Raw genomic sequence first — 12,535 nt, 5'->3', positions numbered from 1 at the left:
TGCTTATTTACTTCCCACAGAGAGCAAAGTATGTTTCTGTACTTTATAGTTCATTAATTATCTTTCTGGTATTTGATTTTAAGTAGAAATCTTACAAGATTCTACATTTTTGTGGTTTAAAAAATCAAAACGCATTCAGTGATTGCTTGATTGATTCACTTGTTTACTCGTGTATTTTTCTGGCGAGGCTCCGGCAGGCACAGTGTGGTTCTGGAAGAGATAGTTGCAGTAGCCCTTCCTGAGAAGCTGCAATAGCAGTTTTGATTCATCAGCTTCCTGACTGGGGCTGAGAGAGAAGCCCTGGCCCTTTCCCTCTGAGTCCTTCCTACTGGGAACCATTCCCAGAAGCCCAACCTGTGGCTGCTTCTCTGGGTCTTCCAATGATAACACCTAAATCACTGCCGTTAAATACTTTTCTGGATGAAACACCTGTAACTCAATCTATGTGGGGGTTTTTTTTTTGGGGGGGGGTAATTACATGGGAAGCATTTGCTCAAATTGTTTCCCACGCGTCTTGATAATGGGCACAGGTACCCTCGGACTCCTTTGACCTCTTCTGTGTATCCCTCTCCCAGTTTTAATGTGCTTTGGCTTTCAACGTCCTGAGCTGCCACTCTTCCTTGAAGGCTGTCCTCACACAGTGGCAAAGGCAACTGGAAGGGCCTGGGAGGGTATGATCCTCCAGGGTGATGCTCGGCTAGTGAAGGATCACAGAGGGAGATTAATCCAGGCCCTAACCCTACAGTACAACAGCTCTGAGGCTCTAACTTACAGCCCAAAACACCCCGTGGAATCACTTGGTTCTTCACTACTCTCCCGGGAATTTGCTGAAATCAAAGCCTCTGATGTTCTGTTCTTTCTGTTCTGCTTCTCTCTCTTCCTTGCATTTTCTTCTGAGAGCACTTCCTTGCACACAAATCCTCATCTCAGGGCCTGCTTCTGGGGAATCCAAACAAGCCAATAGGTCAAACACTGCTTTCCAAAAACTCTTTAATGGTTTTTCAGATTTGAATTCAACAACGTAACATCCGTACCTTCTGCATTAGACTAAAAGCTCTTTGCTCTTTGAAGGCAAGCGGGGGTCACAGCTCATTCTGATACTTTATTTTTTATTGAACCTGGAAATAAGGTTTATACCAAGTGAGCTAAATTGGTGAATAAATGGAGGACACAGAGTTAGTAGGTGGTAATTTTATCTGGGACTTCATCTAGGCATTAATTGCGGGAAAATTCTGCCTCTCTCATTGTAATTCCCGTAGATAAAATTAGTCTGATATTCCCAGACAAAAGGTGCTTTACTTGCGTAAACCATTATTAAGGGCTAGATAACAGAGATGCCTTCCACCTTGAACTTTTTTTTTTTTAAATGACTAGGATAGTATAGCCTCGTCACTCGATTATGATAAACTGCTTTATCTTTTTCATACTGTGGTAGCAAGGGGAGTGGCTGTTCCTTTGGTTGCTTTTCAATTTGTCCCCATTTGCATAGCTTGTGAAATGAGAGGACACGTGTGTTGTACCAGTCAAGCTTGTAAGCTTGTAATCAGTGTAATGCGATGATATGCCGTCTAATCGAGGCCTATTTAGCCTTTTCTACATAATGGAGGCATAGAAAGGAATACGGAATATTAGGTTAACTGGTGATAGTTTACCGTTCAAGCCTAGCATGAAATCAATTTCCCATTGATTTGATTTAGTTCTGTGCATCAGGAAGTAGGTAACTAAGGAAAAGAATTAGAGTATTAATTAAATCTACTTTCTTTCCTTAGTCATTCATCCTTATAAGCCAATAAATATTTATTATGTACTCTGTTGAAAAATGAAATCCTCTTATCAGATTAAAACATTTCATTTCCTTCCATAAGTCATTTTCATACCCCCAGTACATATTTGCCATTCAAGGAGTAAGAACTATCCATAGTCAGAACTATGGATCACAGTTTGTCTAGTGATTTTACTGGAAATGAAAATACAGTTTAGATTTTCATTTTGTTTGCTTCCCTTTTTTCCTTTCACATTTACTTTTCACAAATTGTTGTCAAGAAACAGGCGTAGCACTGAAAGAGCTCTTTTCCTTTTCTAGTGTCGGTGAGTTAACGTGCAGATTAAAGCTTTTGAAACGTGCTCTCCCTGTAAGAGGGGACTGAAGCCCATCCCGTCTAAAGGTGGATCCCTGAGGTTTGAGTTCCTCCAGGTGACTGGACGGGGTCATCCAAGTTCTCCAAAAGCCTGGTGCCTACCAAACGTTTTGTTTTTTCCCGAGTGCTCTTGGGTTGCCTGTTCTTTGGGAGGTGTCCTAGTTTTGGAAACACCACAATTGCACTCATTAGATGAAATGATTTAACAAATACAAAGTGCTTAAAATAGCTCCTAGAACATTTTAATTCCTCAGTAAATACCAATTATGTTATAGGCCAGTAATTCCTTTCCTGAAATCTTTGGTATCAGATGTATTCTGTAATGCAGAATTTTTTAGTTTTTAAAATAGAAATAAGGTGGATATTCTGTATCTTGCACAATTTCTCCAGGGCCCCTAAATTAAATACAGTAGTATTTCTGTAGTGAAACACATGAATATTTACACAAATACATCATAAACCTGCTTATGTTAATTCAGATTGATTGTGCCATAGAAACACTCTCAGTTTTCAGAGATTTTTGATTTTGTAATTGTGATAAGGGGTTATGAGTCTGTGTCATCATCATCATTAATTAAAAAATAGATTCCTTTTTTTTTGGTCTTTCAGGGCTACACCACGGCATATGGAAGTTTCCAGGCTAGGGGTCAAATTGGAGCTGCAGCTGCTGGCCTAGGCCACAGCCCCAGCAACGCAGGATCTGAACCATGTCTGTGGCCTACACCACAGGTCATGGCAACTGAGAACCTTCACCTACTGAGCAAGGTCACCTTCACAGATACTGACTGGGTTCGTTACTACGGAGCCACGACGGAACTCCTAGACGTCATTTTTTAGAGACGTTTTAGAGTTACAACAAAATTGGGTGGGAAGTACAAAGATTTACCATAAACCTTCTGTCCGCAACATGCACAGCTTCCCCACTGTAAATATCCCTCACCAGAGCAGGACATTTATTAAAATTGATGAACCCACACGGACAAGTCTTTATCACCCAAAGCCATCGTTCACTTTATGACTGATTCTTGGTGTACGGTCTACGGGATTGGACAAATACATACACATCTTCCTTGACGTCCAGTGGGGTTTTGTCATTGCACGTTAGAAGGAACGTAAGTCAGAAATGCCCTGAACACACCTACCGTCCCGGACGCCATGCAGTAGCCTGCCTTAAATGTGCCCACCACGCTGACCGTCGGCAGACGGGCTCTGTCATCTCCCACCAGCCCTGATTTACAGTAAAGGCGCCGAATACCTTGTGCTATTGACTGAATACTGTGCGGAAGGTGGAAAACGGGGTGGTTGTGCGGTTCAGAGTCACTGTGAGTCTGTCGGTTGTTTTCCCTCCTGGTCACAGGGCTGAGTGGGAGCTGCGGCTCACGGCTGCTGTCCAGCACCAGGAGGGGGCATGTGTTGCTCGTCCAGGAACACGATCAAAATTCAGAATCTGAAGTACGGTTTCTCCTGTGTGTTGCTTTCACACCGGCGTAAAGTTGAAAAGTGGTTAAATTGAACGGTGCTAAGTCAGGGACCATCTGTAACGACGCATATCTACCATCAGACAGTGTTGTCACTGCCCTGGAAAATCTTCTGTGTTCCACTGTGCGTCTCACCCCCTCCTCCAACGCCTGGCAACCCCTGACTTTTGACCATTTCTGTATCTTTGCCTTTTCCGAATGTCAGATAATTAGAGCCATACAGTAAGTAGCCGTTTCGAATTGGATTTTTCACTTAGTGGCATTTAAGATTCCTCTGTTTCTTTTAATGGCTTAATAGCTCATTTGCTTTACTGTTGAGTCACATCCCATTGTCTGGATGTAGCACCTTTTGTTTACCCATCCATCTACTGAAGGAACTCTTGCTTCCAAGATTTGGCAGTTATACACAAAGCTGCCTTAAGCACCCCTCTGTGGGTTTTTGTGTGAACATAAGTCTGCAACTCCAAGATTGCTGGGTCATATGGTAAGAGTCGGTTTATTTTGTAAGGAGCCGCTAGGCTGCCGTCCAAAGTGACTCTACGTTTACATTCTCATTAGCAATACGTGAGGGTTCTTGCTGCTTACAGCCTCACTAGCATTTGGTTTTTCATTTTCATTTAGATCAAAATACGTTAAGATTTCTCTAAAGCCTTCTTTGACCTATATATTCTTTAGAAGAATATTGTTTACTTCCAAGTATTTGGGGATTTTTCAGCTATCTTTCTGTTACTGATTTATGGTTTAATTCTGCGGTGGTCTGAGAGCAGACATCATATATTTTTATTATTTAAATCTGTTAAGGTGTGTTTTATGGCCCAGAATGTGGTTTATCTTGGTGAGTGTTCTCTATGTGAGCTTGAGAATAATGTGTATTTTCCTATTGTTTGGATGAAGTAGTCAATAGATGTCCTTTTTATTCAGCTGATGAATGTCACGTTCAGCTGTATCCTTACTTATTTTCTGCCTGCTAGATCTGCTCATTTGTGATAATGGTGAGTGTTGGGGTCCCCAGCTATAACAGCAGATGAAGCTATGTCTCCTGGCAGTTCTGTTAGTTTTTACTTCAAGTTACCACTGGGGTGCAGGTCCAGTCCCTGACCCAGAAACTTGCACATGTTGCAGGCACAGCCATATTAAAAAAAGAAGAAGAAGAAAGAAATTTCTTGCAAGACATGTCTACTGATGATAAATTTCCTTGTTTTATTTGCCCAAGAAAGTATTGCCTCTTTAGTTTTGAAAGGATAATTTTGTAGATATTGAACTCTAGGATGGCATTTGTTTTTTCTCTTAACACTAAATATTTGCATTGCCCTCTTTTCTTGCTTGAATGGTTTTGGAGGAGAGGTCATGTGTAATTCTTATCTTTGCTCTACTATAGGTAAGATAATTTGTCTCTCTGGTGTCTTTCTGGATTTTTCCTTTATCAATGATATGCTGTAGTTTGAATATGATTTGCCTAGGAGTTGAGGGTTTTTTGTTTGTTTGTTTTTGCATTTATCCTGCCTCTTCTTCTCTGAGCTTCCTGGATCTGGGCTTGGTGTGTTACATTAACTGGGGGAATTCTCAGTCATGACTATTTCAAACACTTCTTCTGTTCCTTTCTCTTTCTTCTCCTTGTGGTGTCCCCGTTACGTATTTGTTACACCTTTTGTAGCTGTCCCACCTGTCTTGTATATTCTTGGCTTTTTTTTTTCTTTCTATTTGCTTTTTGGTTTTGGTGGTTTCTACTGAGAGATCTCAAGATCAGAGAGTCTTTCCTCTATTTCTAATCTAATAAGTCCATCCAAGGGATTTGTCATTTCTGTTAGGTATTTTTTTTTTCTAACATTTCTTTTGGTTTTTTCTGGGAATTTTCATCTCTTTGCTTACATTGCCCATCTGTTCCTGCAGCTGGTCTATGTTATCCATTAGAACCCTTAGCATATTAATCATAGCTTTTTAAAATTCCCAGTCTGATCATTCCAACATCCCTGTCAAACCTAAGTCTGCTTATGATGCTTGCTCTGTCTCCTCCAACTGTGTTGGTTTTTGTTTTTTTTTTTTTGCCTTTTAATATGCCTTGTAAATTTTTTTTGACAACTGACTGGACTTTTTATATCTGGTAAAAGGAACTCCCCTATAAGCAGGTTTTCAGTAGTGTGGTGACGAGGCGTGGGGGGAGCAGAGGTGTTCTGTAGTCCTACGATTAGATCTCAGTCTCTCAGTGAAGCTAAGCCCCTGGACCGTGAGCTTAACAAGTCCGTCTTTGCTGTTCCCCTGGAGGTGGGACAGGATGGTTAGGGTTGGAGTGTTCCCCTTTCCCATGTGAAAAGTTAGAGGGAGTTGGAATTGTGTATTTCCCTTCTCCCAGGTCAGTTAGGTTCTGATAAAACTCTAAGTCCAGGCTTTGAGTTTTGGGTGGGTTTTGTTGTTGTTGTTTTTTGTTTGTTTGTTTGTTTGTTTTTTTGGCCATGCCCTTGGCATGCGGAAGTTCCCAGGCCAGGGATCAAACCTGCACCACAGTGGTGACCCCAGCTACTGCAGTGACAATGTCAGATCCTTAGCACCTGTGCCTAGGAACTCCTGGGCTTTGTTATAGTTTCTACTGAGGCAGAACCTATTAAGGATAGAATGTCGTGGTGTATTTAAAAAGGGTTCCTGGAGTTCCCATTCTGGTGCAGTGGAAACAAATGGACTAGTATCCATGAGGGTTAGGGTTTGATCCTTGGCCTCATTCAGTAGGTCAGGGATCTGGTGTTGCTGTGAGCTGTGGTGTAGGTTGCAGACACAGCTTGGATCCTGATTTCCTATGGCCATGGCATAGGCAGGCAGCTGTAGCTCCAGTGTGACCCCCAGCTCAGGAACTTCCCTATGCTGTAGGTGTGGCCCTAAAAAGAAAATAAATAAATAAAAATGGTTCCTTTTCCTCTCCCTGCCAGAAGTTTGAGAAGCTTTTTCCTCTAGTATTTACTGTGGTAGGTTTCCAGGAGGTAAAACTCAAGTAAGTGTGAGCGACTTCTGATGACTTGGTTCCCCCACCAAGTTTTTATCTCTCAGGTAAAAGACACACTGAACCTTCAGGAATTCATCAATTACACTTCATATTTCCCTGCCCCAGCACAGAGATAGAGAATGAGTATAAGCAAATCAAAACTTGAGCAATTAATGGGACTAAGGAGTTTGTGCCTCGAATGATTTCATCTTCAAGTAATGGAAAACTCTTATTCAAACTGGCTAAAACAATGGCAAATGCATTATATAATGAGACATCCAGAAGCAGAGTGGTTTCCAGGGGCGTTACACTAGTGCTATGGCTCTTCCTCTGCTTCTCTAGAATCTCCAGGCTCTGCCTGATTCTGTCAGCTTCATCTTCAGGACTTCACAGCTTGATAAATACCTGGAAGGAGAGGTGGAATCTTCTCATCCAATTCTGTTTTTAAGGAATAGGTAAATCTTTACCAGAACTCCTCCCTGCCATCCCCAAATGCCAGTATTTACACACCTCTTGATGGACAGATAAAGTTAGGTGCCTGTTCCCAAACCAACAGAAGATGAGTTGTCTGGCAGGCAGATACTGGTCACAGGAGGCAACTGGTGTAATGCTGTGAGGTGACAAAGAGGAACAGGTATCTGGAAAGACGTGGAGGACAGCTCTCCGCTGTGAACCCTCTCCCTGGGCAGTTCTTGGTTGCCATAGAGTTAGTGACCATGCTACCCCTCACTTTATTTTAAGTTGGTCACAGCAAAGTTTCACAAAAATGGGTTGTGTAGTAAGGAAGAGAAAGTTATGTCTTGGCCTCAAGATTGGAAAGCTCACCAGCTGTTGCTTAGGTGGCATAATCTCGTGAGCATTTTACCCTAAATAATAATGGGCAAATTGTAAAAGTACTGAGAATGACTGGATTCTGGGTAAGAATCTAGCCACACCCAAGGAAAACTCTGTTACTAATGTAGAAAAAATCAGGCGGCTTTCAACAAAGCTACAGTCATTAAAACCATATGGTACTGGCACAAAGACAGCAATATAGATCCGTGGAACAGGATAGAAAGCCCAGAATTAAACCCACGCACTTACAGTCAACTCATCTATGACAAAGGAGGCAAGAATATACAATGGAGAAAAGACAGTTCCTTCAGTAGGTCATGCTGGGGAAACTGGACAGCTACATGTAAAAGAATGAAATGAGAATACTTCCTAATGGTATACACAAAAATCAACTCAAAATGGATTAAAGACCAAAATATAAGACTGGATGCTATAAAACTCTTAGAGGAAAACACAGGCCAAACACTCTCCGACATAAACCATAGCAACATCTTCTCAGATCCACCTCCTAGAGTGTTGACAATAAAAACAAAAATAAACAAACGGGACTTAATTAAACTTAAAAGTTTCTGCACAGCAAAGGAAACCATAACAAAATGAAAATACAACCCACAGAATGGGAGAAAATATTTGCAAATGAAGCAACTGACAAGGGATTAATCTTCTAAATTTATAAACACTTCCCACAGCTTAATACCAAAAACAAATGACCCCATCAGAAAATGGGCAGAAGATCTAAACAGACAATTCTCCAAAGAAGACCTACAGATGGCCCCCCCAAAAAAAAAACACATGAAAAGATGTTCAACATCACTAATTATTAGAGAAATGCAAATCAAATTTATAATGAGGTACCACCTTATACTGGCCAGAATGGCCATCATCACAAAGTCTACAAACAATAAATCCTGGAGAGGGCGTGGAAAAAAGGGAACCCTATTACACTATTGGTGAGAATGTAAATTGGTGTAACCACTATGGAAAACAGTAAGGAAATTCCTCGGAAAACTAAAAACAGAATTACCATGTGATCCAGCAATCCCACTCCTGGGCATCTATCCAGAAAAAACCATGACTCAAAAAGATACATGTACTCTGATGTTCACTGCAGCACTATATACAATAGCCAAGACATGGAAAGAACCTAAATGCCCATCGACAGAGGAGTGGATCAAGAAGATGTGGTACATACACACAATGGAATATTACTCAGCCATTAAAGTGAACGAAATACTGGCATTTTTAGCAACATGGATGGACCTAGAAATTACATGCTACGTGAAGTCAGTCAGACAATGAGACACCAACATCAAGTTCTATCACTGACATGTTTGGAATCTGAAAAAAGGACACAATGAACTTCTTTGCAGAACAGATGCTGACTCACAGACTTTGAAAAACTTATGGTTTCCAAAGGAGACAGTTTGGGGGGTGGGAGGATGCACTGGGGGTGTGGTATGGAAATCCCATAAAATTGGATTGTGATATCGTTGTACAACTATAAATGTAATAAGTTCACTGAGTAATAAAAAAATTATAAGTGGAAAAAAAGATGTGGTACATACACACAATGGAATATTACTCAGCCATTAAAAGGAAAGGAATAATGGCATTTGGAGCAACATGGATGGACCTAGAAATTATTGTGCTAAGTGAAGTCAGACAGTGAGACACCAACATCATATGCTCTCAGGTACATGTGGACTCTTTAAAAAAAAGGACACAATGAACCACTTTGCAGAATAGATACTAACTCACAGACTTTGAAAAACTTATGGTTTCTAAATGAGACAGGTTGGGGGTGGGGGAATGCATGGGGGGTTTGGGATGGAAATGCTATAAAATTGGGTTGTGATGACTGTTGCACAACTATAAATGTAATAAAATTGAGTAAAAATATATAAAAAATGAAAGTCTGCAAAGCCACAGTCATCAAAACATTGTGGTACTGGTATCAAAACAGACAGACAGACCAATGGAACAGAATAGAGAGCCCAGAAAGAAACCCTGACACCTATGGTCAATTAATCATTGACAAGGGAGGCAAGAACAGAAAATGGGAAAAAGAAAGTCTATTCAGCAAGCATTGCTGGGAAACCTGGACAGCTGCATGCAAAGCAATGAAACTAGAACACACCCTCACTCCATGCACAAAAATAAACTCAAAATGGCTGAAAGACTTCAATATATGACAGGACACCATCAAACTCCTAGAAGAAAACATAGGCAAAACACTCTCTGACATCAACATCATGAATACTTTCTCAGGTCAGTCTCCCAAAGCAATAGAAATTAGAGCAAAAATAAACCCATGGGACCTCATCAAACTGAAAAGCTTTTGCACAGTAAAGGAAACCCAAAAGGAAACAAAAAGACACCTTCCAGAATGGGAGAAAATAGTTTCAAATGATGCAACCAACAAGGGCTTAATCTCTAGAATATATAAACAACTTATACAACCCAACAGCAAAAAAGCCAATCAACCAATGGAAAAATGGGCAAAAGACCTGAATAGACATTTCTCCAAAGAAGATATACAGATGGCCAACAAACACATGAGAAAATGCTCAACATCGCTGATTATAAGAGAAATGCAAATCAAAACTACCATGAGATATCACCTCACACCGGTCAGAATGGCCATCATTAATAAGTCCACAAATAACAAGTGCTGGAGGGGTGTGGAGAAAAGGGAACCCTCCTGCACTGTTGGTGGGAATGTAAACTGGTACAGCCACTATGGAGAACAGTTTGGAGATACCTTGGAAATCTATACATAGAACTTCCATATGACCCCGCAATCCCACTCTTGGGCATCTATCCGGACAAAACTCCACTTAAAAGAGACACATGCACCCGCATGTTCATTGCAGCCCTATTCACAATAGCCAGGACATGGAAACAACCCAAATGTCCATCGACAGATGATTGGATTCGGAAGAGGTGGTATATATACACAATGGAATACTACTCAGCCATCAAAAAGAATGACATCATGCCATTTGCAGCAACATGGATGGAACTAGAGAATCTCATACTGAGTGAAATGAGCCAGAAAGACAAAGACAAATACCATATGATATCACTTATAACTGGAATCTAATATCCAGCACAAATGAACATCTCCTCAGAAAAGAAAATCATGGACTTGGAGAAAAGACTTGTGGCTGCCTGATGGGAGGGGGAGGGAGTGGGAGGGATCGGGAGCTTGGGCTTATCAGACATAACTTAGAATAGATTTACAAGGAGAACCTGCTGAATAGCATTGAGAACTTTGTCTAGATACTCATGTTGCAACAGAAGAAAGGGTGGGGGAAAAATGTAATTGTAGTGTATACATGTAAGGATAACTTGACCCCCTTGCTGTACAGTGGGAAAATAAGAAAAAAAAAAAAAAAAGGAAGTCTGAAAAAAAACCCCTCAAATGTGGGGGAAAAAAAATCATGCCGCTTTCAGAACTGGCAAAATAATTTTTGGTTGACATCTGATCTCAAAGCTCTTTTTTAATAAATTCAAGTTCTTCTGGCTAAAAGAACTAACATACTTCACTTTTAATGTAAAGAGGTTTTTTTTTCATGCTGAAACTTTAACCAAACAGGTTAGTAATGTCTTTACTCTTGTTTATAGCAGTTTATTCGTCTAAGGGTCCCACAGAAGAATAATTACAGGGAAGACACCAAGAAGAAGAGTATCTGTCATCCCCATATACTATCGGAGGTCTTGCCTTGTCCTTTTTGGCCATGGTTTGAGGCAATTGGTAGCCAGTGATAAATGAGTTGTCTCGTGCACTTTGATGTTTCCAAAACTCAAAAACACAGTAGCATGAATGTCAAGCTTTGAGGGACATTAATTATTTTTGAATGGTGACATTTATCCATAAATCTTAATATAAAGCTGTTATAAAACAGCGTTGAGCTGACTCTCTAAGTTGATAAATGTCAGGTAAACCCCTTAGTTGGAAACACAAGGGTAGAATTAATATAAGGGCAACACCTTCCAGGAATCAGCTGGATCAGAGCTGAAGATTTTTTTTTTTAAAGATGAGCTATAAACTAAAAAGGTCAAGTGAACCAAAAAATATAAAACATGCTTTGACTCTCAGGTACTGTCTAAGGGTTTGGTTAGGTGAAGCTTAGCGTTGGATGGGAAATACACCTAATACATTGAATACTTATGTCAGGCATTGCTCTCAACCTGTTTTGTGTAGTAGTTTGTTTAAGGCTTAAGAGAACCCTATGAAGTAGGTACAACTATCTCCGTTTTGTAGACTGAAGAACTGAGATACAGCAAGCTTAAGCAAAGAAGCTCATAGCTGAAAATGGGGGTGGCCAGGTTTTGTACCCAGGCAGCTTGATATTTGTGATCAAATGCTGTATAATTCGGCCCTGGGCGTTTGGGGATAGCTGTCTGAGAGAATAGTCTCTGCTATGCTCAGACTCTTCGGTCATGTGGTGTTCGATGCAAGACTCCTTAGAGTTCAAGGGCAGGAATTAGGGAGCCAGACCCCTGCCACTTAGCAGCCAGGTAACTGTGAGTAGGTTACTTAACTGCCTTCTCTCCTGCTGGGCTGTGAAACGGGGCTAATCATTACAGCTAGCTTCGACCCAGATTTAGTGGTCAGAATATCTCTAGAAGGTTGTAATTCAGCAGACCTGGGACAGGGCCCAGGAGTCTGCATTTGAAACAAGCACCTCGGTTAATTCTGATACAATCCAGTGTCCTTTGGGAAACACAGAATTCTGCCTCACAGGAGAGGTGAGGAGGCCAGGCCTGTGACACACAGGGCATAGGCTTTGCACGTGATTGGTGGACAGCAAGGGCCGCCCTTGTCTGTTTCCCTGTTGCAGAGATGGAGCTGGGTCAGGACAGAGTGGGGGCGTCTCAGGGCTCAGATGATGTGGCAGATGCAGGGACCTCGTGTGCTAGGATGATAGGAAGACAAGGACCCATATTCTGGAACCCTCTCTTTGGGGATAAGTATCATGAGGAGGAGAGAGAGGAGCTTCCAGGGCCTCTTATTTTCATCCCCAGGTCTCCTGCAGGTTTAACAAAAGAAACATACTCTCTTTAAAAAGTCCCTCTGCTCATTCCCTCTCCATCTTTCCTTAGGTACT

The sequence above is a fragment of the Phacochoerus africanus genome, chromosome 7 (assembly GCF_016906955.1).
Source record: "Phacochoerus africanus isolate WHEZ1 chromosome 7, ROS_Pafr_v1, whole genome shotgun sequence".
In the NCBI taxonomy this organism is placed as follows: domain Eukaryota; kingdom Metazoa; phylum Chordata; class Mammalia; order Artiodactyla; family Suidae; genus Phacochoerus; species Phacochoerus africanus.
The sequence above is the reverse complement of the archived record's forward strand: the minus strand, read 5'-3'. Positions refer to the sequence as shown.